The sequence below is a fragment of the Symphalangus syndactylus genome, chromosome 3 (genome assembly GCF_028878055.3).
Source record: "Symphalangus syndactylus isolate Jambi chromosome 3, NHGRI_mSymSyn1-v2.1_pri, whole genome shotgun sequence".
NCBI classification, from domain to species: Eukaryota; Metazoa; Chordata; class Mammalia; order Primates; family Hylobatidae; genus Symphalangus; species Symphalangus syndactylus.
The window spans coordinates 108,252,277-108,273,462 of record NC_072425.2 but is presented as its reverse complement, the minus strand read 5'-3'; the positions used below and the strand labels follow the sequence as shown (position 1 = coordinate 108,273,462).

Genomic DNA, 21,186 nt, shown 5'->3' with positions numbered 1-21,186 from the left:
CCCAGAACCTCTGGCCCCTTTAAGGCTTCTTTGGAAAACAGCGGTTACAGATTGTGCTTGAAGGCATGGGGGCAGCAGAGACATGATGGAACCAGGATCTGGAGAGGATCAAAGTGGATGGAATCAAGCGCCCAGGTAGTGAGATTAGAAGACCACTGACTCCAAGGCTACAGACTCAGAAGTGAAGATGAGCACAGAAAAACACAGATTAATTTGCAAGTATATGTTGTAGAGATGCACTGATGGAATTCACATTCAAAGGTTTATTCACTTGATTAAAATACAAACCTAATATCATCATTAACAGGGGCAATCTCTGGTTTGTGGAGCCTAAAGCTTACACACTTTTTTTTTTTTTTTTGAGACAGAGTCTCGCTCTGTCGCCCAGGCTGGAGTGCAGTGGTGCAATCTCGGCTCACAGCAAGCTCCGCCTCCCGGGTTCAGGCCATTCTCCTGCCTCAGCCTCCCGAGTAGCTGGCACTACAGGCGCCTGCAACCACACCCGGCTAATTTTTTGTATTTTTAGTAGAGATGGGGTTTCACCGTGTTAGCCAGGATGGTCTCGATCTCCTAACCTCGTGATCTGCCCGCCTGGGCCTCCCAAAGTGCTGGGATTACAGGCGTGAGCCACCGCGCCCGGCCAAAAAAAATATGGAATGCTTCACGAATTTGCGTGTCATCCTTGCGCAGGGGCCATGCTAATCTTCCCTGTATCGTTCCAATTTTAATACATGTGCTGCCGAAGTGAGCACCTTGCACACTTCTAAAAAGCCGACAAATACCACAAAATGCAGAAATAAAATCACAATATTTTGATTAATAAACGGACACCTCCACTAGGAAACTCACTTGCCCTGTGTTATTTTTGGGCACATATTCGTTGACTGCCTTTCATCTGACAGCAATTTTTGAAATATTTTCTATAGGAAGATAACATGGTTGATCAAAAATTATTTTTATCGACAGCTGTGATGCAGAAAACATGTCACTTAACACGTGCTCACTGTTGGTGGTAGTGCTACATGTTTTAGCCATCATCAAATAGAATATTGATAAAATCTATTTTGGCTGATTCTTACAAGGCTGATTCCTTATAGAAGAAAAATTGCATGGTTATTTCTATCATTAAATATGTTGCATTATGAAGTATATTGTTTATTTTTTTATTTTATTTTTTTTTGAGACAGAGTTTCACTCTGTCGCCCAGGCTGGAGTGCAGTGGCATGATCTCGGCTCACTTCAACCTCCGCCTCCTGGGTTCAAGTGATTGTCCTGTCTTAGCCTCCCGAGTAACTGGGATTACAGGTGTGCACCACCATGCCCGGCTAATTTTTGTATTTTTGGTAGAGACAGGATTTCGCCACATTGGCCAGGCTGGTCTTGAATTCCTGACCTCAGATGATCCACCTGCCTCGGCCCCCTAATGTGCTGGGATTACAGGCATGAGCTACCATGCTCAGCCTCAAATATATTTTCTTCTTATGAAAAAACTTCCATCTTAACTAGGCATTGATGAGAATAGAAACATTTGCTATCAAGGTACATGTCTGTTGCCTTGAAGAATTCTCCTCAGACTAGCCTTTGGCTCAGTATGTTTCAAACCTTGTTTCTCCTCCACTACCCACAGACTTTGGTGTCAGAGACCATAGGACATGGTCATATTGTGAAATGACCTCTGAATCCCAGGTAAGTCAGCACAGTGCTGGTGGGAGTGAATTCCTGGAGGCAATTTCTACACTGGGGTAGCCAGGCATAACTATGTTAGGGGGTTTCTCAATCTGGGCACTTTTGGCATTTGGAGCTGGGTAATTCTCTACTGCAGGGGGCTGTCCTGTGTATTGCAGGATGTTTAATAGTATCCCTAGCCTTCCATCCACTGGATGCCAGTAGCAACATCCCTCTCCCCCATATTGTAACAACCCAAAATGTCTCCAGGCATCAATGAGTGTCCCCTGGGGGATAAAATCATCCCTAATTGAGAACCATTGATATATATGTAACCAGTGAACCCCACATAGAGCTTATAAAACCCAAATGAACTCAACATCCCCTTAGCCAGAGCTCAAAAATGCCCATGGTCACTCCATTGCCACCTGACATGAGAACTGTGATGGGTGGGGTGGAAGGTTAATCAGCTGCATTTAAAATAGCTCACTTCCACAATTAAAAAAAAAAAAGACCAGATGACCATATTGCTAGAGCCTCTCCCATAACCTTGGTATGTGATGGGGGCTGAAAGTGAGGAACTCTGAAGCTTAAAACTCACTAGACACAGGTAAATCCACTTCTGATCATAATTTTAGTCATAAGCAATGACATGTTTTTAAAAATTCTCTTTTTATACTGCATAACTAATAATATGACATGTTTCATACACATACTGCAAATCTCAATATGGGTAAAAATACATTTCAAATGACCTCATTAATCATTACAATATGACCTACGGTTAAGTAATCAAAGCACAAAACAAGTATTCTCAATTCTCTAGATAAACATCACATGTTTTATGACAGGAATGTGTTATAAAAAGAGTATCTGTGTGTTACGTATGCAAGCAACCAAAATTTTAACATTTCATTTATCTGGTAAGATGAATGAAGACTTAGATGTAACTAGATTTCTCAGATTACTTACATTTCTCTCTGTAAGCTCTGCAAGTGTATTATTTTAATCATTTAAATTTTTTCTTGCTTGTGTCTTATTATCAATTGCCTTTTTCCTGCTGTTATGATCCCTATGTTTATCAGCCTAACTCCTTTTCTAGTTTCTGCTTCTAATATGGACCTATTACACTTCAAAATGAATTCAAACAATTTACCAGGTCCCCCACAGAGGGGCCTCAGACTACCTCCCTAATCTCAGCCCTGACCTCTCTCCTTCCTACTTACTCTGCCTCAGCTGCACTGACCTTCTTGCTTTCCTTGGACAGACCAAACTCCCTCCTACCTTGGGGCCTCTGAATTTGCTGCTCCCTGTGACTAGAATGCTCTCCTGAATCTTAGCATGCTCTGTCCCTCATCTCCTGTGCAAAAGACCTTCTTTGACCACCCTCTCCCTCTAAAATAGATTCCCGGTGTATCACACTCTATTGCACTGCTGGGCCCCAGAGATTTTATCTAATATATTAATTTTTTTATCATCTGCCTTCCTGACAAGAATGAGGGGAGATTTTATATATCTCATTAATTTCTACACTCTCAGCTCGGTGCCTGGCCAGCAGAAACTATAGCAAAATTTGAAGAAATGTTAAATAAGAGTATGGATCTAAAGAAGAACTCGAGAGGTAGACGTAAGGCTTTAATGATTTGATAGCTACTTGGGTGCTCAGAGCCCTCCTCTCTCTTTTGTTCTTCTGTATTTCTATTTCTCTTCCCTTGCTTCTTTACTTCTCTTTACCCCTACAGGCAACCACTATCCTAAGTCTCATGTTTTTCATTTCCTTCCTTAAAAAATGTTAGATTTATCTATAAATACACCTAAATAATATTTAGTTTTGCTTTATACATATTCCATATGCTTTATAACTTTCATTTTGTTTTATTCCCCTCAATATTGTTGCTAATATTCATCCATGTTATTGCCTGTAGCTATAGCTCATTCATTTTTTAATTTTCACTGCTGTATAATTCTATTGTGGGAATATACCAGTGTCAATTTAATCATTCTTTTGTATATGAACATTTGGGTTGCTTGGAGTGTTGGTATTACAAACAATGCTGCAGAGTATTCCTGAATATGACTCTTGGCACACATGTGCAAGAATTTAAGGTATGTAACTAAAGGCATGGAATTGCAGGGTTTCATGGTATAAGCATGTTAAACTGTATAGTTAGTACCAAATTATTTTCTAAAGTAGAGTATCATTTTATGTTCCCTTCAACAGAGGATCAGTTTTAGGTGTTTCTTGAAAAAGCAAAGACTTGGTTTTAGAGAAATATTTAAAAAATCTAATCTAACATTTTTTGCCATTGAACTGGTGAGTTTTGTCCATTTACATTTACTGTGATTAAGAATCTATTTGGACATTTTTACCAATCTATGCACTCGACATTCTTTCTTGCATCTCAGGCATTCCTTTTGAGATTATTTTCTTTCTTTTTGAAGTACACCTTTTAGAAAATTCTTGGTGGTGGTAAACTCTCTTGGTTTTTGCTTCTATGAAAATTTCTTTACCTCATTAGTATACTGTGTACTTAGAATTCCATATATACACAAAAGAGTAACAAAATATCCAGAATATCCAAAGTATTTTTACTATGAGGTCCTTCAGGCACCAAGAGAGGAAGCATATAACAAGTAGTTGTTCACCAAGTGACCAACCTTCTCCTAGGTTTTGGGTCCATGCTAAGGCATGCTTAGCAAACACAAATCATTGTTCCTGGTCTCAAAGAGCTTTGAGCAGCATTAAAAAAAATTGGAAATCACATGAAACCTAAGTAGAGAGTGAAAGGTTTCATGTAAAGGATGAACTGGGTGGCTTAAGAAGTGCTGTGGGCGTTCAGAGCAGGAAGCATCCAAAGAAAGGTAGATCCCAGTCAGGTCATGTTGCAGAAGCTCCTGAATTACATTTCTATACAACACTACTTATGTGGCCAAACCACACCTTTACCTTGAATCTGAAAAAAGCCAGGGTACGTTTTCTTTGGAGATGGTACTGTGGCTTAACTGAATCCTGAATTGGGCACTAGATAGATAAAAGCAGTATTAAGACAAATGTTCTTATAGACTAAATTAGAGAATAAGCAACTGTACGAAATGCTAAATACAAATTTCCAGAATTGCAGGTTGAATGTGCTACTCAGTTATTAGTCTAGGTACCAACTCCTTTTCTGAATAGGGGGCATTCCTGCATGGCTTTGTAAAACAAAACAAGACAGTGCAGGTTATACAAGGGCTGGGCTGAAAGCCTCAGGAATTTCTTTTAACTTTTTTGAAAGGTTAATAGCTGAAAGAGTTCTTAGATGACACATGTTAAGTAGACTATGTGAAAGAAATGTATGTTATCTGTGACATTAATTCCTAATCCATAGTACAATGAGTCACTTATTCACTGGAGAATAATCTAACCTATTTGGGAAATGAACCTTTCTGAATATTAACTACCAACTATTCCCAAGAGAAAGTGATCGGTGGAATACAAAATGGCTCAGTACAGAAATAACATTAAAATGCTCATTTTGGCCAGAGTCGTGGCTCACACCTGTAATCCCAGAACTTTGGGAGGCCAAAGCGGGAGGATGGCCTTCAGCCCAGGAGGCTGAGACTGCACAGTGAGCTGTGTTTGTACCACTGCATTCCAGCTTGGACAAAACAGTGAGACCCTGTCTTTTTAAAAAAGCTAATTTTGACTACAGTAGGGAAAGAAATTTACTTTCATAATTAATGAGCTGTTACTTTCCAGTCATCAACCTTCCACTCTATAGAGATTAAATACACAAAATGTTCTTCATGAAGAACAATTTTCTTGTCTTTGTAGAATTTGTCCTGTGGGTGGTAAAGAAGAAAAGCACAACCATGAAGGTCTGTGCTACAGGGCCACAACTCAATTTTTCTGTGCCATCCTCAACTACTTGGCTAGTGGTTGAAAGTAAGCAAGGAACAAAGACTGAAGAAACAGCACTGGATTTCTGGGACTCTGACATGTCACACTGAGATATGGTGCCTGAAAGCAAAGCAATTAATACTGCCTATACAGTCCATTCACAATAACACACTCATCCATTCTTAGACTCTCAGTGAAAATTCTGCAACTGTCTGGATTTGTGCATTCAATTTCCTGTATTCGAAGAATAGATACGTGTGTAGCCTTGGAAAAAATATATTTTATTTTTCCCCAGACTTCAACATTGTTTAAATAACTGATAATAGAAAGATTTCTTCAATATACTCATTTCAGGAATACCAGAAACATTCTCTCTTTTGAGAAATAATAATGAAAAAAGAGAGAATGGTCTCCCTAAGATGTTAGTAATCTAAACTTTAGTAAAAGTGATTTCTAAGTAACTGATTAACAGTAATAAAATGGTTTCACTGGTTTATATTCATTTCTTTACCTGTCTTCATATTCAGGTTCAAAAATGAGTATTACTATTACATAATTTAATTATAGGACTTTACTTTTTCACATATTAACTCATTTAATTCCCACAACAATCCTATTAAGATAGGTACTGTCATTTTCTCTATTTTAGCAGAGAAGAAACCCAGGATACAGAGAGGCTAAAGAATTTATTTAAGGTCACACAGCTTGTTAAGTTGCAAAATAACTTTGTATAAAAGATCTGGTTCCAGAATATGTCCCTTTAACCACGTACTGTGGTATTATACTATGTATAATAGCTGTTATACTGCTTTTTGAAGGAAGCAACATTTTTCAAAAAAAATTATCTCTTTGTCTATATTTGAAAATGGTAGGAGAGAAAAAGTAATATTCCAGGAACACTTGAATGAATTCAAGACTTCAAAAACAATGTTGCCAAGAAGGAAGTGAGAAACGAGGGAAGAAATTCTAAAACAAGATCAATGGAGTCACTGTTTAAAGAAAAGAAAGGACTTATTCTCTTGGAAGGGTGTGAACTATTTATTCACAAATACCTGATGAGATATAGAAAACGTGCGTGCATGTGCACACACACACACTCACAGTCTCTTTCTCCCTCACACGATAAATAAATGTAGTATTAGAAAGAATGCTAGGTACATAGTGTTTTAAATTCTGCTGTCTTCCCAGATTCTTCCAACTTAACAATCTCTGGCCTCAAGAACATGACACTATTCTCTTAAGAGAAACAGCCATTATCAAGTGTATGATATTATGGGCAGCAGATGAGCAGATGGAGGAAGACACACAGTGGTGATGATGAAATTTTTAGGCATATTTAGTTGTTTAAAAAATCCTCAAACTGAACAGACTCTTACTGGATTATACCCAATATCTAATTTCTAAACTTGTTATTCTTTAGGAATAGTGAGGGAAGAAGGGTGAATGAAGGTAATTAGCCCCAAGGAGAGAAAAATCTAAAAAGGGCTGAAAAAAAATTTGATGCTTTTCTTTACTAATTTACAACTTTCTTTGAAACCCCAGTTTGATTATCTGACTTTCGAAATTGAGAAACTAATCTGTGTTACCATTTTTGAGAAATGAATGGATGAGGTGAACCAAGAATGGAGAATGGAGATAAACCAAGACCACACAAATTTGACTATAATGAGTATATATTACTTTTATAATAGACATAAACAGCTTCAAAGTGCATCATCATTACCAATTGCTATTTGGTGAGCATAATCTATGTGATGCCCGTTTCTTCCCTCAAGGTGCTTGTTGTCTAAGGAAAAGAGTAAATTATGGTATTTTGTGGCTGTTTACATTACATAACCCTCATTAGGGTTTAGTCATATAATGACCACAAGTGAGGTATACAATTTGCCAACTTTAGCAAAATCTGGATTATGTGGAGGAAAAAGGAGAATGAGAAAGATAGGTGGCTAATTAATTAAAACATAACCATGTCACTGGCACTTTAGGCCCAATAAAGTAAAACATCTATTATTTAAGTCCTGATAAAAAGAAATATATTTTTTAAAAGGCTCTGTTTGTAAAAGAAAAAAAAAGTCATTTTATGATAGATTCATCTGAATTACAATTGGGATTAACATTAAACCACTAGAAAATTTCTGATTTATACAACTACTAGTGAGATGTCGTATAGAGAATCTTCATTAAAAATTTGTTCCGTTTTGCATAAAAATGTTAATCATACCAGGAGAAATTACTATACATATTCAATACCACTGCCAGTAAAAATAGTAGTGATTACATCAGTAGTGGCTACTATGTTCTGAGCATGTGTCAGGACACATCCACAACAGTACAGTATGAAGGCAATTATGACCAGAGATACTTATTTGATTTAAATAAATATATTTTTATTTCTTATTTATCTCATAAAGTAAATTTCATATCAGATTTTGACATGAACATGTTTTCCCCGGATCTACATTTAACAGCCTCCAGTTTCTGTCCCATCTCATTCTTGCTCTCACGTAGTCCCTCGTCACACATCTTTCTTAAAACAGCCTCCACGCTGGTTTCCCTGCCATCAATTTCTTAATTCACACCAAATCCTCCCTACCAATCCACTCATCACATTGTAGTAGACTTTTTTTTTTAGGGTAAAAAAGGTTTTAAAACACCCTGCTCAACAACCCATATACTTCTTGCTGCTTTGCCATTGTGTGTGTGAACATGAGCTGATGTTTCTCAACCCCATACCTAGAACACACCTTTCCCTGTGCTTTGCCAGGCAAACTCCTCCTCACTTGTAAGCCTGCCTCAAAAATTAGCTCCTCTGAGAAGCCTTCCCTGACTCTCCTAGATCTAACAATGCTTGTCTCCTAGATTCATCAGGGTTTATCTGGCTAGGTAAGAGTTGTAGAGGCAACTTCAGATTTACATATACATATATGTAACTAAAAGAACATACACATATATACATATATGTATTTTATTTATGCATCCAAATACTGAATATTACTTTTAATCATATGAATATATTAATAATGAACATACTATTTAAGTAATATAAATTACATAAATAATATTAATGAAATTCACATCTTTTTAAAAGTTCTTAGTTTAACATAATTTTTCTTAGTGCCTCACTGTTTTTAAAAGCAATCCTTAGCTTCCTGAATTTGCATGAGAAGAATGTTACCTGCTGATTGCTGGTGGATGGCTCATACTCAAAAAGTGTTTGCTGATTGCTATTATTAAGGAATCTAAGGAATCATAGTCCTGGTGGGTGTGGTAAGCAATCATTCTTAGTCTAATCAACATTTCCATGAAACTCTAAAGCTTTCTGCTTTCAACATATGTGGAGCACGTAAGGAAAAAAGCACTGTGCTTTATAAAACATTTTATTAGAGATTGGTGAATACATCAGTGCACCTCTGAAAGAAACCAACAGCAGATGTTGCTGCCTATATGGTAGCCCTGCTGCCTTGGTGGGGGTGTATCTCTAGATTAATGAAGGGCCTGTACATTCGTTGTTCACCCAACAGCCATCTCCTGCTTTCCTGGCTAGCATAACCTGATTTTCTTTTGGGTAGCAATATGCTTATCTACAGACTGATTGGTCGATGGGTAGGTATGGGATTCAATTATGAGTGATGAAACCCAAAGCGGAAGTTTGAAAAGAGCTTTTGGAAAAGATTGTCTTCCCTGATTAAAGAGACAATAAAACCCTTTTTGGCCCCTGCTTCCTCACCTACTGCTTAGAATACTGTTGTATGTGATATAATGCTTTTGAAGTTGTGGCAGCCATCTTGAGGCCCTGAGGGATGACACAATCAACTAACCAAAGAAGAAGGAATGGAATTTTCCCAATATTTGGTTATCGGAACCAAGATGATACCAACAGCACCAATTGCAGAATTATCTATCTCCAGACTTCTTATATCAGATTTAAACATTATTATTATTCAAGACACTTTGATTGGATATTTTATATTTGTAACTAAATATATGATGTTATAAATGGGTCCAGAAAAAAATCTGAAGATTCTAGCTTTGGTGATTACCAGTAATGAAGTTAAACAAAGGAAACCAAAGCAGAATTGCCTAGGAAAGGAGAAGCTGATGAGTGATCTTTTTGTTACGATCTGTTTCTATTGCTGTGGAACACCAGATGGAGAGGTGGGGAAAAGTAGAGATGAAGGCTGATACTCAGAGGAGACCCGGGCAGATGGATGACTTGGACATCTCTGCAGGGAGATGAAAGTTACAGCCATGGACCTGACTCAGACATAGAAAGGGCTGAAGTCAGAACATGCTGGATGCTTTTTTAGAGGACAGGAAGAGCAGAAAGCGCCAGCAAAGGCAATGGCCAGAGGCACTCAGGAGAGACAAAGCAGTGAGCTCTCTCACATTCAGTTAAGGAGTGCAGGAGTGGGAGTTGAAACCCTTTTGGAGAACAATTTGGCATTATCAAATTTTTCAATGTGCATTCTTTGTCCTTTGTCCTGGTAGTACCATTTCTTAAATAATTATCCTAAAAAAAATTAGTATTTCAGTGAAAAAACATAAGCCCAAAGATGTTCACTGCAGCCAAAAAATGAGAAACTACCCAAGTGTTCATCCTGGGAGACTGGGTAAAAATATTATGTAAATTTACACAGTGAAAGTAAGAAAAAGAATAACAGGCTAATATACGTTAGATATGGACAAAATGCCTAGGATAAATTAATGGACACAAGTAAACAAGAAATCCCAAACAAACAGAAAACCTGTATGTATACTATTATAGGCACATCCACATCCACCCTCATGCACACCCATACTGAGGGTTGTATACAAGTAGAAAAAAGTATAAAAGTTCATTTAACAAACTGTTAATAGTGGCTTTTTTTCTGGAAGGAAGGATCATTGAGGATTTTCCCTTTTCATTTTTTTACCCACCTGGAATGTTCAATTTAAAAAAAATTTTTAAATTTATTTTTTATTTTTTATTTTAAGATAGAGTGTCTATCTGTCACCCAGGCTGGAGTGCAGTGGCGTGATCTCTCAGCTCACTGCAACCTCTACCTCCTGGGCTCAAGCGATCTTCCCACCTCAGCCTCCCAAGTAACTGGGACTATAGGCACATGCCACCATGCCTAGCTAATTTTTTTATTTTTTGTAGAGACAAGGTTTTATCATGTTGCCCAGGTTGTTCTCAAACTCCTGGGTGCAAGCAATCTGCCTGTCTCAGCCTCCCAAAGTGGTGGAATTACATGCGTTAACCACCACCACACTGGTGGAATGTTCAAATTTTAAAATAATTTTAGCAATGAAAGAATGCAGATAAAAAAACTGAAGAAAGAATCGTGACACTTTGGGAGGCCGAGGCAGGCAGATCACGAGGTCAGGAGATCGAGACCATCTTGGTTAACATGGTGAAACCCCGTCTCTACTAAAAATACAAAAAATTAGTCAGGCGTGGTGGTGGGCACCTGTAGTCGCAGCTACTCGGGAGGCTGAGGCAGGAGAACGGCATGAACCCAGGAGGCGGAGCTTGCAGTGAGCCGAGATAGCGCCACTGCAGTCTGGCCTGGGCGAAAGAGCAAGACTCTGTCTCAAAAAAAAAAGAACCAAAAAAAAAAAAACAAAAAAAACCGTGAGAGTTTAAGGGAGTGGGGACTTGCATATACAAATGTTACAAAGTGAATGTGGAAGAACCTGCAAAAAATGCCACTGGATTTGGTGAACGCTATCTTATAAATGGGGCTATTTCTCTCTAAAAAATTGTCTCCTGAGACCAAATTTCTAAAAACAAAATTACTGAGTAAATGCATGTGAATTAAAAATAAAGCAATTGATGAATATCTTGTTTTTCTAAAATAGTATGGGACTAACAATACTTGAGAACTATAATCAACTACTGAAAAAATTTGATGCCTTTAAAAACAGGAGTACAAAAATTACAAATGATGAAGCTGATGGAAAATACAAATTGTACTGTGCATATAGCAGCAGCAACATGACCTTTAAATGCAGTTTTTCAGCCCCACATCCTAAAACCAAGAAGTCCTTATAGAAATAAAGATAGAACAATAAATACAAAGAAAAGATAAAAACAAGATTTTATTTCAACTTGTGTAAAATTGCTGAGGTCACTCTTGAAAGCTTTTCTTACTTTAAATGGACTATTCAATCTTGTCAAAATCTTAAATATTGTGCTACATTTTTAACATATACTTGCCAATAAAAGGCATGACAGTGGACAGTTTGGGTATAAGAACATGTGAGTTTCTCTTTTCTCTAGATATTAATCCTATTTATTTATTTATTTGAGATGGAGTCTCACTCTGTCTCCCAGGCTGGAGTGCAGCGGTGTGATCTTGGCTCACTGCAACCTCCGCCTCCTGGGTTCAAGCGATTCTCCTGCCTCAGCCTCCCTGCCCCAGCCTGTAGCTGGGACTACAGGAATGCGCCACCACGCCTGGCTAATTTTTGTATTTTTTTTAGTAGAGATGGGGTTTCACCATATTGGCCAGGCTGCTCTCGAACTCCTGACCTCATGATCTGCCTGCTTCAGCCTCCCAAAGTTCTAGGATTACAGGTGTGAGCCACTGTGCCCGGTTGACATTAACACTTTACAATTCACAATGGGCTATCTGTGGCTTTTCCTAATACAATATTTTTGAATGTATATCAAGTAAAAACTACAGTGGCCAGACAGTGTAAGTAGTTTGACATAATATACATAAACCTGTAAAGTCTTTTAAAATGCATCTTAATCTAGTAAATCATATTTTAAATGCATAGGCAGCTTTTGAAAAACTTTGCCAAAGCCCATATGCAAATTACTTGATTTTACATATTTGATTTTTTAAAACATTTATGCAGTTTTATTAAAGCTATATTGGTTTTTTGAACCCAAGATTTGGTTTCTATTATAACTCCATTAAAAATGTTCCCTGACTTAAATTAATATTGATAAATTAGTCATTTAACATTAAAAGTGGTTATGATTAGAACAAGTATCACTGATTAAGCTTCCATTTACTCTGTTTCTCTGTACTGAAAGCTGAAGAAATATAACTTTAAATACCAAGTCAATTTGTTTTAAGTCCTCAAAATTCAAAAAAAGCAAAAAAAAAAAAAAAAAAAGAACTAGTATCACTGAGATCTTGTGCACTCTTGACAATATCCAACCAGCTGACTAAGTCATGTATTTGTGTAAAATGCAGTAACTGGTTTTCCAGAATATCTTCTAAATATAAACACAAGATTTTAGCAATGAAAGTGACTAACAAAATAAGTTTAATTCTTGGTGTTTAAATTTCAAGATGGATGCAGATACAAACCACAATGGCACCTTTCAGGGAAGTCGATATTTAAAGAACAGCATCCCTTCTCAACCTCAGTCCTCCTCTATCTCCTCTACTCAGAAACCTCCTATTTTACCACCACATATACTCTATAAACACTCACTAAGCAGCTACCATGTGCCTGCGTGTTGTTACCTAAAGTGCTGAAATGGCTATTTTGCAATGTTAGTCTTTTAAAAATAGAAGACAGAAGTCAAACAAATGGGGATACTACCATATGAGAACTACTATATTACAGGCAAATAAAAAGTGCACGGGAGGGTAGGTACTTAACTTTATCCTGGGGAGTTGGGCAGACTTCAGAGGTGGCATCTGAGTCTTGAAGAATGAGTAGGAGATTGTTAGGCTGGGAATGGGAAAGGCAATCTAAGCAGAGAGAATGTTTAATGACACGGAAGCATAAAATCTAATGGCATGATTTTTCAAGAAGGAGCAAAAAGGTCTGGATGGCAAGATCATAGGGTTTGTGGAGATGGGTTTGGTGTGGGTGGGAAAGCAAGAATGGAGAGAAAGGTTAGGAACAGCTGCCTGCTGCATTCCAGAGCTCAGAGTATACAGACTTGAGTGTGTGGCCAATGGGGAGTCACTGGGAATTTTTACTCCTTCACCTCCCCAAGCGGGCTTGTTTCCCACAGTGGTCCATGCTGTATCACTGTTCGCACAGCTCCCTTCTACGTGCCAGTCTTGTCTTTCCAGGAAAAAGAAAATCTGCTTTTCTGACTAACTGTAATCTTGATCTTTCATCCATTCTGCAAAAATGGGATTTTATAGACAGGTAAGGACATTCTCATGAATATATGTGAAGACCATCATTTCAGGAATTTATTTCACATTCTTGATAGTAACTTTTAAATGCTTTACTTCATAAAAGTTTCACAGTTTTTTTTTTTTTTTTTTTTCTAATCTGCTTTTTCTAAACTAGTAAAAGCTAGTTTTCTGGAACTAGGTTACAGACAGACTTTGGCCCATTTAACAAGGTCAGACTGTTTATTCTTGACAGAATTCTTTCCCACTGTAAAAAGGTACTTTTAAATGCCACATTCCAAAACCAGTGCCAGTAAGCCACTGAAGCATATTTTCCCACAAGAACTGATACCATGTGCCGTCCCTACCTCACTGAAATCATCCAGCGTTACATAAGGTGCAGATAGTATTTAACATCACCATGAAATCTATCAACTGAAATATGCCAGCCATGTATTTATAAAACACTTCCATACATTTCAAAGCACTGGTAACATTTAAAAAGGTAATTATTAAAAATAGAAATGGGAAAAAAGAAAGGGAAGGACAGCGCTAGAAATTTTTTAAAAAGAATTTAAGACAGAAGAGGAAAATAAATCTTGTAACTTTATATCAGTATCCAAACCTGAAGTAATAGAGCTTTTTCTCTCTTATTTTGGGGTTTTTATGGTTGAGCTGTTAAATTTACGGCCTCATTTTTAGATTCTGCCAGCCTTCAAAATAAATATATGAGCAGCACTAAAGTAAATTCTCCTACACTTTCCCCTTTTCTCTTTTGGATGCTTCCCTGAGATTTGAAGGTAGATTATTCCTCCACAGCCAACAGTAAAGTTCAACAATCAAATTTATGAAGGATTTAAAAATCATCAGTATCCTTGTAGATAGATGCTGGGTGCAACAATGTCACTCACCCTGGGTTTCAATCCCTAGAGAGGAGGAAAGCAGAAAGCAGGAGCAATAAGAGGAAGGGTTCAGCAGCCAAAAAGACTGTCATTTAGAAATGCACTGGGAAGATTAGCAATAAAGTCAATAAATGCATCAGAAAATCCGGCACTACAAAGTAATCATATAAAAGTCTGAGCTCAACTTTTGGAGAGACGTATACAGACAACAGGAACACAAATTTAATCTTCTCAAGGACCCAAATGGACTAGATAAAATGACTAAGGGAAACTACAATGCAGACATTTTCAACCCCTTTTTGGGACACTATGGTTTCTCCAAAGATCCCAAAGGATCTTAGTTTTAAAATAAAAGCATAACATACAGAACATCTAAGTGCACAAGTCAGGAGATCTGGCAAGGTTTGTGATCTCAAATAAAGAAGGATGAAGCACAATAATTATCTGAAGGTTATGAATGGCTGCCCAGACAGACATTCAAAGTGTAAATGTTACTCCCTCAGAGCTCAAGTTATTATCAAGGAGTGACGCAGGCAATTGGGAAGATTAGCTGAAAGTTGTGTCTAAAACAAATTAAAAAAAATTTTTTTGGATGCTTATAATTGATGATGCAATGACACAAGCAGCAACATGGAGAATGCAGAGTAGGAAATCCATTCATTGATTCATTTGTGAAAGCAGGGAGTTGTGAAAGCAATTAAGTTCAAAGAATAGTGAAAAACTGATAAAGAATATGTGCTTATGTTATATGCTTACCACTCTGGGTAGAAGTGATGGAAGGACAGAAAGGTAGGTTGGAGCTGAATTGCAAAAAACTTTGTATGTCATGCTGTAGAGTTGCAATTCATTCTCCAGGCACTAGATAATCATAAAGATTCATTCATTTATTCACCATGTACTCAAGTGCCCATCTCGTGCAAGGAAGGCACTGTGGGAAATGCTAAAATACATAACGTATTATTTGGACTGAGTGAATAAAAATGGATATGGCCAATGTTACAGAATTTGAGAAACATTATCTTGACTCAGAAACTTACACTATGATATTATCAAAGCCTAAGCAAAATAAAGATATTGTCACCTCTCCTTTCCTTACAAGGAAGCAGTGACAGCTCTAAAATACAAGCAGCTCACATGTCCAAAGAATTAAAGAGGACACAAAAATCCAAGTTATTGAAATGTTGCTTTATATTCAATTCCAAGGACCATGTCTCATACTCCTTTGAGTATGAATATAACATTTGCGTTGAGTTAAGCAAATTTAGGGGAGATGGAATTATCTCATTAAATAGAACTCTTCAGACAAGCCCCTAAACCAGCACAGGGGCATATTCCCAAAAATGTTAAATGTAGGAGGCAAAATGTTTTTTCATCTTCTGGATACCTGAGAAGCCCTTTACCTGCAAAACCTTTCTGAAGCATATGGTCTCATTAATCTTAAGACAACGCTTAGTCTTTATATCCAATTTGGCCTCAGGCTTTTGAGATTTTGAATGGCATCATATAGGGTGTCCATATGAAAAACAGGCCCAGGCATGGTAGCTCATGTCTGTAATCTCAGCACTTTGGGAGGCTGAGACAAGAGGATTGCTTGAGGTCAGGAGTTTGAGATCAGCCTGGGCAACATAATGAGACCCCCATCTCTAAAAAAAAAAAAGAAGGTAGCTGGGCATGGTGGTGTGCACCTGTAGTCCTACTACTTGGGAGGCTGAGGCAGGAGGATGGCTTGAGCCCAGGAGTTGGAGGCTGCAGTAAGCTATGACTGTGTCATTGCACTCTAGCCTGGACGACACAGCAAGACCTGGTCAAGGAAAAGAAAGGGGAAAGTAAAGGGAAAGGGGAAGGAGAAGCGGAAAGGAAAGGAAAAAGGAAGGAAGGGAGGAAGGGAGGGAGGGAGGGAGGAGGGAAGGAAGGAAGGAAAGGAAAGGAAAGAAGAAAGAAAGAAAAAGAAAGAAAAAAAGAGAAAGAAAAGAAAGAGAAAAGAAAAGAAAAAGAAAAGAAAAGAAAGGAAAAGAAAAAAAAGAAGAAAAGAAAAGAAAAGAAAAGAAAAGAAAGACAGACAACCAGACTCTCTCTGTGTCATACCCTGGTAGATGCTGGCTGAACAAATGTAGGAGGAAAGCAAGGAACTTCTGGCTCTTTCTCCGAGTAAAACATCCTCCAGGCAGTAGCATTACAGTTGAACTGTTTTTGTTCAGAACTAATTCGCAACAGTGACCACTTATGAAGGAGCTAGAATTAGGTGAGTCAAATGAATGACTATCTTTTATAAACAAGGGAATCAGTCATTTGATTCACTTCGCAAATCCACTTGGTGCAATTAGATAGCCACATGCATGCACACGCATCAACAGCAGCTTTCTGTGCAGTATGGAATACATTCTCTTTCTACGTGGCAGAAATTCTCACAGTGGTCATCGATATTTGCCTTCACCGTGGAGGCAGAGTTAACCTATCAGATGGTAACTCAAATGTGTTTTATTACCACTGAGAATGCGCAATGGAGAATCTGGATGGGTTTTCATGTTTGTTTTGGCTCTGGCATTTTCCATGTACCCAGCCCTGGGAATCCTAAAGAAAACGTGTCCTGTTCCCAGCTCTGTGCACTGCCCCCATTGTGTTCCACTTCCCTCACTGGTGAAAGTGAAAACGAAACCGGCACAAACACTCCATTGTTAACTATGAAATATGTACTGGCAACTGGATGTTTTAGCAAAACAGACCTGGTTGTGTCACGGCAAGATGTTGAGCGGGGAAGGAGTCACAGGAGCTCTTCCTGCTTCAGAGGTGTGTCCTGCACTTTCGCTGAGGTGCCGAGGCGATGGGGCTTTGGGTTTTTTCCATTATACTCATGTAATGTTCTTGGTTTGATTTATTCAGTATGCACTGGCAGCTTTTGGAGGCTTCTGTGTGAGCTACTCGGCTGCCCAAGCCGAGGCACAAACCCTGCCAGGTCTCCATAGTAAATACAACACGCACGAAGAGGAAACAAGCATAAACAATTTATTTTCTCCTGTAAAAGATGACATTGTTCTCCGATCTCTGGTCCTGCTTCACTTCGTCACTTGATGGTGCCAACTGGGTGCCGTTGAATGAGTTATTCCAAACACACACACACACACACACCCCAAGCACGAATTGCATGACGCGCACATTCACAGGGCCCACATCCAGGCGCGTTCAAGAGGAGGATGCTGGTGACCTCTTTAAGCATCCCACATTTTGACCTGGGTAAGGAGGGAGGGCTTCCCTGGCCCTTAGCCTAGGCAGGTTCTTGAGCCTTATCATATGGCCTCATAAAACCATATCCCTTTCCTTTATTGCATTTATCTCTGTTTCTAACTAGACATTTCTTTGTGTGACTATCTGATTCAGATCTATCTCTCCATCTCGCTTGTAAGCTCTCTGACTTTGTCCATTTCCATTCACCGTCATCCCTCAGCTTCACTGACAGCGTCTGCACACAGAAAGTGATCAGTAATTATTTGTTGACTGAAAGCCACAACTCCATTTCATTGATTTTCTCCCCTAGGCTTATCAAGAAGTTTCTGAATCCACGAGGTTCCGTTAGTGTTATTAAATGCTATCAACACTGAGGTCAGAATAAGGAAGGAATATCATCAGAGGTATAAGAAGGGGATGTAAGTAATTTTTTTTCTTCAACTTTAAGTTCCATGGTACATGTGCAGGATGTACAGGTTTGTTACATAGGTAAATGTGTGCCATGGTGGTCAGCTACACAGATCATCCCATCACCTGGGTATCAAGTCCAGCATTCATTAGCTATTCTTCCTCATGCTTTCCCTGGCAATTTTTGTAATACTTGTGGTATTAAATAAGTTAATGATCTCAAATAAAGCAATATTGGGAATCTTATCAGTTATAGATTTTTAAAAAATTTCCAAAATTAAGTTTTGTACTTTGTACAGCTGTCGAATAAAAGTCTTCTTATGTTTAACATTTACTTGTTGTCTTTTTGTAATTTCTATGGAATAAAAGGTGTTTTCAGAACATGTATATCTTTTATTAGTGAAGGCAATATGGAAAAAAAGATTCTTGGAGAAAGAATATAATTCACTTAGTGAGAATTTTATTAAGTCACTAAAAAGATGGGAACATATTCCCACTCTTCCATTATGCTACAAAGAGGAATTTTTCTCTAAACTATATGAGTGTGTTTGGCACACACATTTGAAGGAAAAATGCTAACTTCATGAATAGCATTAAATGATTGTAAAAAGGCCCCCAAAATACAATGACAGGCCACTCTAAGACTGTTCAGTGCAAAGAAGACATCGATTGAAGGCAGGTCAATTTTGGACTTCATCTCAGGAGGGGAAGATACTGAGGTACCAAAAAGAATGACCTCATTTTAGGGTACACTTCTCTCTACCCATGGATGGCTTTATGATGGCTGTCCTGGGGAGTAGCTGGCTCTAACTGCCTGGGTGTTGGCAATCACCTGTGGTATAAAAACATAAATACTGGCATTGCCTTGGGTGGTCCTTAAAGTATTCCCATGTACAGTGAGAGCAGCACAATGAATGTGCTGTTGTAATTATGGACTTGGGTGATTTTAAGGGAGAGGACACAGACAGGACTGAATCAAGAGAATGCTTCATTTTTCCTAAGCAATGATACCTTTATAAGACATTCAGGTGCACAGTGTGGCAAAAGTTGTATTGAGGTCTACATAAAAAAAGAAAACCAGGAGGCACCAGTTCATGACCCAGTGTTTCTCACTGTGTCAAAATGTGGCATGAGCTAGTTGTCTGTTTTTGGTTTTATTATTATTATTTTTATTATTATACTTTAAGTTTTAGGGTACATGTGCACAATGTGCAGGTTTGTTATATATGTATCCATGTGCCATGTTGTTTTGCTGCACCCATTAACTCGTCATTTAGCATTAGGTATATCTCCTCATGCTGTCCCTCCACCCTCCCCCCACCCCACAACAGTCCCCGGAGTGTGACGTTCCCCTTCCTGTGTCCATGAGTTCTCATTGTTCAATTCCCACCTATGAGTGAGAACATGCGGTGTTTTGGTGTTTTGTCCTTGCGATAGTTCACTGAGAATGATGGTTTCCAGTTTCATCCATGTCCCTACAAAGGACATGAACTCATCACTTTTTATGGCTGCATAGTATTCCATCGTGTATATGTGCCACATTTTCTTAGTCCAGTCTATTGTTGTTGGACATTTGGGTTGGTTCCAAGTCTTTGCTATTGTGAATAGTGCCGCAATAAACATACGTGTGCATGTGTCTTTATAGCAGCATGATTTATAATCCTTTGGGTATATACCCAGTAATGGGATGGCTGGGTCAAATGGTATTTCTAGTTCTAGATCCCTGAGGAATCGCCACACTGACTTCCACAATGGTTGAACTAGTTTACAGTCCCACCAACAGTGTAAAAGTGTTCCTATTTCTCCACATCCTCTCCAGCACCTGTTGTTTCCGGACTTTTTAATGATGGCCATTCTAACTGGTGTGAGATGATATCTCACTGTGGTTTTGATTTGCATTTCTCTGATGGCCAGTGATGATGAGCATTTTTTCATGTGTTTTTTGGCTGCACACATGTCTTCTTTTGAGAAGTGTCTGTTCATGTCCTTCGCCCACTTTTTGATGGGGTTGTTTTTTTCTTGTAAATTTGTTGGAGTTCACTGTAGATTCTGGATATTAGTCCTCTGTCAGATGAGTGTGTTGCAAAGATTTTCTCCCATTCTGTAGGTTGCCTGTTCACTCTGATGGTAGTTTCTTTTGCTGTGCAGAAGCTCTTTAGTTTAATTAGATCCCATTTGTCAATTTTGGCTTTTGTTGCCATTGCTTTTGGTGTTTTAGACATGAAGTCCTTGCCCATGCCTATGTCCTGAACGGTATTGCCTAGGTTTTCTTGTAGGATTTTAATGGTTTTAGGTCTAACATTTAAATCTTTAATCCATCTTGAATTAATTTTTGTATAAGGTGTAAGGAAGGGATCCAGTTTCAGCTTTCTACATATGGCTAGCCAGTTTTCCCAGCACCATTTATTAAATAGGGAATCCTTTCCCCATTTCTTGTTTTTGTCAGGTTTGTCAAAGATCAGATAGTTGTAGATATGCGGCATCATTTCTGAGGGCTCTGTTCTGTTCCATTGATCTATGTCTCTGTTGTGGTACCAGTACCATGCTGTTTTGGTTACTGTAGCCTTGTAGTATAGTTTGAAGTCAGGTAGTGTGATCCTCCAGCTTCGTTCTTTTGGCTTAGGATTGACTTGGAGATGCGGGCTCTTTTTTGGTTCCATATGAACTTTAAAGTAGTTTTTTCCAATTCTGTGAAGAAAGTCATTGGTAGCTTGATGGGGATGGCATTGAATCTATAAATTACCTTGGGCAGGATGGCCATTTTCACGATATTGATTCTTCCTACCCATGAGCATGGAATGTTCTTCCATTTGTTTGTATCCTCTTTTATTTCATTGAGCAGTGGTTTGTAGTTCTCCTTGAAGAGGTCCTTCACATCCCTTGTAAGTTGGATTCCTCGGTATTTTATTCTCTTTGAAGCAATTGCGAATGGGAGTTCACTCATGATTTGGCTCTCTGTTTGTCTGTGATTGGTGTACAAGAATGCTTGTGATTTTTGTACATTGATTTTGTATCCTGAGACTTTGCTGAAGTT

General features: G+C 38.4%; 1 protein-coding gene and 1 non-coding gene across 4 annotated transcripts in view; both read right to left on the bottom strand.

Moving 5' to 3' along the window:
• Positions 1-21,186, bottom strand: part of CDK6 (cyclin dependent kinase 6) — a 235,912-nt gene that overhangs the window by 99,202 nt on the left and 115,524 nt on the right. The gene's annotated exons all lie outside the window — the stretch shown is intronic.
• Positions 646-752, bottom strand: LOC129480039 (U6 spliceosomal RNA). Its single transcript, XR_008656929.1, has one exon. It is a non-coding gene; the product is annotated as a U6 spliceosomal RNA (small nuclear RNA).